The following is a 5,817-nucleotide window of genomic DNA, read 5'->3' on the forward strand; positions in this document are numbered from 1 at the left end:
TGTCATCGTATATTAAGAACCCCCATTCCTGCTTCTCATTTGTCTGATAAGTTGGTCTGGCTTCACACCAATGATGGGATCCTAACTTTGAAAAAGGCTTACAACTTCACCAAACCTGCTCAAGCTCAGGACAATCTGTGCAACATTCTTTGGTCTATCTCTATTCCTCCTTCTAAGTCTTTTGTCACTTTGAGGCTTTATAAAAATAGAATGCCAACTGATGAAAATCTGAAGCTAAGGGGAATGGCTTTGCCTTCTATATGCAATCTGTGTTGGTCCACTGAGGAGTCTTCTACTCATCTCTTCTTCAACTGTAGTTTTGTATGCTGATTTGGAACTGGCTGAGCACTCAATTCGGCTATTACATTGATAATGTTCTCTCAAAAGCATCCTGTCCATTTCCACTCAATGGAGTCCTCAATTGAAGCAGGTGTTACTCTCTGCCATTGTCAACTCAATTGCTATTATCTGGCTCTGCAGAAATAAGTCAAGATTTGATAACATGTCAATCAATTTTGCTCAAGCAATTCAGATGATCAAGTTGAATACTTCTTTCACAGGCAACTTCACCAAATGTTGTGCTAAGCCCTCCCTTTTGGAATTCTCAATCCTAAGAGCTTTCCATGTTAATGGCAAGTATAGCAAGGCTCCTATGATTACTGAGGTCAATTGGGCTCTGCCCTTGATGGGTTGGGTGAAGATCAACATTGATGGTGCGGCTAAGGGATCCCCGGGGCATGCAGGGGGTGGTGCTATTTTTAGGGATGGCAAGGGAAAGTGCTTGGGTTGCTTTGCTTCATACTTTAACATTCAAGACTCTCTATTTGCTGAATTTCTGGCTGCAATTACAGCTGTCCAAATTGCTCACTCTAAAGGTTGGTTTCTAATTTGGTTGGAGTGTGACTCAACTTCGGTGGTGGACATTTTCAAGGGCATTAAACCGGTTCCTTGGAAACTAAGCAACCTTATGAACAAGTGCAACCGGTTAATGATGGATATGCAAGTGCAAGTGTCCCATATATTTAGGGAAGGGAATGCTTGTGCGGATAGATTGGCAAATTTTGGTGTGAATTATAGATTGGACTATTGTTGCACTTTGACTAGATCTGCCTCTGATCATCACCCCCTTCTGCTTGGTTTCTCCAATGAGGCTTCAAAAAACCAATCTCAGTTCAGGTTCCATAAATTGTGGCTGAAGCATGAGGGTCTTAGAGGGTTAATTGAGACTCACTGGGCTAATAAGGTGCTGGGATGTCCTATGTATATTCTAGCTTCCAAGCTTAAGGGTCTCAAGTTCATACTAAAAACTTGGACAAGGAGGTTTTTGGAAATATTCATATCAGGGTTAAGGAGGCTCTCTCCCAAGTTGAGAGGTTACAGTAGAGAATCACCACTGAAGGTCATTCTGACAATCTTATGGCTCAAGAGGACCAGGCTCAAACAGATTTGATGATTGCTTTAGCTGCTGAGGAGGAGTTCTAGAAAGAGAAGTCTAAATTAAATTGGCAAATTAGTGGTGATAGGAACACAAGCTACTTTCATAATATTGCCAAGATTAGGTATGCCACCAAATCTATGTGCATACTTAGACAAGGTGAGGACACTCTGCTTGATAGGCAGGAGATTGATAATCATGTTTTGGACTATTTCACAAATCTGTATGACTCTGAAAATGTAACTCAGCCTAGCAATCTCATTGAATCTGTTATTCCTAAGTTGGTTTTTGAGGAGGACAAAACAATGCTTTCTAAGATTCCTTTGGAGGATGAGATCAAGGATGTTGTTTTTTCTATGAATGGGGAGGGTGCTCCTGGCCCTGATGGGTTTGGTGGTTGCTTCTTTCAGGAATTTTGGGATATAGTTGGGCAAGATGTTTGTCAATCTGTGAAGTAGTGTTTCACACATGGTTGTATTCTTCCTAACCTCAACTCTAATAACCTTGTTCTAATTCATAAATTCCCCTCTGCTGGTAAAATTGAGGACTTTAGGCCAATTGCTCTAGCAAATTTCCAATTCAAAATAATCACCAAAGTGTGGCATGCTTGCTAAAATTGCTCCTAAAATCATATCTAAGCAGCAAAGAGGCTTCATCAAAGATAGGCACATACATGATTTCATCTGTATAGCCTATGAGGCAATCAATCTTCTTGACCATAAAACTCTTGGTGGAAATTTAGTAATCAAGCTTGATGTCAAGAACGCCTTTGACACTATGGATTGGAAGTTCCTTAAGGATACTCTTCATGCCTTTGGGTTTGCTAATTCTTTCATTCACTGGATTGATGTCATCCTAAAGTCTGCTAGACTCTATATCTCTGTGAATGGTCACTCTATTGGGTTCTTTAACTGCAAGAGAGGTGTTAGGCAAGGGGATCCCTTATCCCCTCTTCTGTTCTGTTTGGCTGAAGATGTCATCAGCAAAGGGTTAACTAAGCTGCTGGATAATGGGAAATTTAGATCAATTGATGGGCCTAGAATTGCAACCCCTAGTCATGTTTTGTATGCTGATGATATTCTGCTCTTCTGCAGAGGAATCAAAAGAGAGTTGTCAGCCATCAAGGATTTATTTAATGACTATGCCAAAGTTTCTGGTCAGTGTTTAAACCTTAACAAGTGTAAGTTCTTCTCTACTCAAGCTAATCCTAGGAAAATTAGCAAGTTAAATTCCTGGCTGAGTTTTGGAATTGGGAGTTTTCCTTTCAATTATCTAGGGGTCCCTGTGTTAAAAGGTAAACCAAAAGCTACTCATATACAGCCCATAGCAGATAGAATTATCAATAAGTTGGACAGGTGGAAAGGTTATTGTCTCTGAATTATGGGTAGAGTGGAACTTGTGAAGTCTATAATTCACAGCATGCTAGTTTATAGTTTTCACATCTATAGCTGGCCTGTCAATTTGCTTAAAAAATGGAATGTTGCATAAGGAATTTCATATGGTCTGGAGATACTAAGGTCAAGAAGCTAGTCACAATTGCTTGGCACAAAGTCTGTTGCCCCATCAAAGAGGGTGGGCTTGGGATAAGATCAATCAAGTTGTTAAATCAGGCATCAATGTTAAAGTTGGCTTGGGAAATGAAGTCCTCCTCACAGGAATGGGCTAACTACTATAGAAGTAGATTCTGCAGGAATAAAGAGCCCAAGACTTCCTACATAAAATCTTCAATTTGGCCTGGTATAAAGAAGCATTGGCATGTTTCATTGGAGAACCCAATTTAGTTGTTGGGCAATGGGAGCAGCATAAGATATTGGGGGGACAATTGGTTGGGTAACTCCTTAGTTGACCTCTTAGGCATCCCCAATCAGATATCCTCTGTTCTTTTGGCCCAGATTCCTGACTTCATTATTGACTCTGCTTGGATAATCCCATCCTGGATGAGTAGGATCCACCCTGAAGTTTGTCAGAGAATATTGAGAACCCATATCCTTGCTTCTCACTTGCCTGATAAGTTGGCTTGGCTCCACACCAGTGATGGGATTCTCACTTCGAAAGAGGCTTACAACTTCGCCAAGCCTGCTCAAGTTCAGGACCATCTGTGTAACTCCATTTGGTCTATCTTTATTCCTCCCTCTAAGTCTTTTGTAACTTGGAGGTTATTGAAGAATAGAATGCCAACTGATGATAATTTGAAGATGAGGGGATTGGCTTATGTTAGGTATCAGTGGTTACGATACACCTAGAAGGGGGGGGGGGTTGAATAGGTGTAGCGGTTAGAATATCTGCTTTTCGAAACTCAACACTTAATGTTGAATCACCCCAATTTAATCAATTAAAAGAATGAGGATAATCGATTAACGCACTTGACTTAATCGATTAAAACAGAAACAGTAAGCTTAGGCAGATTCGATTACTTGCACGACAATTAACCGATAATGAAATGAATACACAGAGCTTACAATTTTATCAGAGTATTAACAGTATAGCATAGATACATAATATAGCAATTAATTCTATTATACAAGTTAATCGATTAAATGCAATAGAGAGAGAGAGAGAAAGAAAAATCCTGCAACACGATTTTTATCCTGGTTCGTTTGCTTGTCCACTGCAAACTACATCCAGGCCTCCCGGATGATCTGGGAGATTTTCTTCACTATAATTGAATCAATGTTTTTACAAGCACGTCTTCCAATTACAACACTTAGACATTCACAAGAAAATAAAGAACATTTTTCTATGGTTTGACTCCCTTCCTACACGTAGTCCTAGCCAAAAACCTCTGTTCTATCCTTATCTAGAACTCTAAGCAATATGAAGATACAACACAATCTCTTAGGTGGTACGACACCTCGAGATTCCCAATGTTACAACGATTTTTCACAACAAAACTATAGAGTAAACTTAAGCAATTACAAAGCTCATATATGACAAGTAAGGCTTTACTCTAAACACCAACACAAATCTCATGTAATATGACAATGTATTAGTTGAAAAACAGAATTTACAGAATGTAAAAACTTCACAAAAGCATCAATAAAATGCATGAACATGTGAGATGAAATGATGAGAAATATATCATGAAATGCCACTCAATCCTAAAGCATAGAATTCTCTCCTTTCTAAACTCACAAATGCACTAACAACTAGATGCAACAAATATCATGAAATATGCTCTAACTCTCTATTAAATGCAACATGCAACTTATGAGATCAGTTCTGAAAACGCAGTTTATAAAGAATCAGTTCTGAAGCCCAATTAATCGATTAAATCCTGGTTAATAGATTAACGTTGTTCAAAAACGTAACTGATTCTGTTTTCCAAGTTTTTCAGTTTCAACAACTTTTCAAACAGTTAGGTTAATCGATTAACGTATGCCTTAATCGATTAACAACATATTTTCACATGTATTTTTAAATACAAAAACTCAAATACGTTATGCACTTAATTCATACATGTTTAACACTTAGTTTATGCCTAGAATGCACATATACATGTATTTATGTGATGCATGAACATATTATGAATGACATATCTCAAAGATGAAATGATTTAAAAGATTTATGCATATGAGACATGTATTAGGTGACCTAAGCCTTAGACTCAACTTAAACTAGTTTCTAGTCTAAGCCTAGTACCAATCAAAAGACTTAAGCATGTTGATTTGTTGGTGATCTTCAAGCTCTTATTAGCACAAGTTGTCCTCATCAAAACCATGACATATAAAGAGAGCTTTCCAAAGTGTTCCTCTTGACATGCACACTTTCAAATGCGCATTGCTTCTATGTTTCATAAGCAAAAGTGTGTATGGAAGCTGAATAGAAACAACTTGCAAAGTGCTTTATACAACTTGCAAAATGTATGTAACGCAACAAACAACCTTTCTCCCCCTTTTGACATTATCAAAAAGATAACCCAGGCCAAAAATGAGGCAGAGATATGAGTTAAGCATAAAACAAAGTTAATGAATTAATTTGAGATTTAACAATTAACCTGTTTTATTTTTGGATGAATTGAACAAATGCGTTTGTTTAGACAAAAGAAATAGCCAATAGGAAAAGAGAACGACATACAAGATTTAATCAAAATAGGTAAAGAGAACGACATACAAGATTTAATCAAATCAATTAGCATAGAAAGCAATGTAGTGCAATAAAATCTCATATGATCAAGAACCATTCACATAACCAAATAAGCTATTCGACGTAATTAAAACAAAAATAATGGCATAGTATAAAGAGTCAAAGAAGTCAGCAGCTATTACAAACTATAATATGTCAAGCAAAGACAGATAAGGAAACACAAATAAGTCCTGAAAACATAAACAACAACTGAGTCCATAAAGTGCCATAAAGAAGAAATAAACCTAAAGGTAAGATGA

The sequence above is a fragment of the Lupinus angustifolius genome, chromosome LG04, assembly GCF_001865875.1.
Source record: "Lupinus angustifolius cultivar Tanjil chromosome LG04, LupAngTanjil_v1.0, whole genome shotgun sequence".
In the NCBI taxonomy this organism is placed as follows: Eukaryota; Viridiplantae; Streptophyta; class Magnoliopsida; order Fabales; family Fabaceae; genus Lupinus; species Lupinus angustifolius.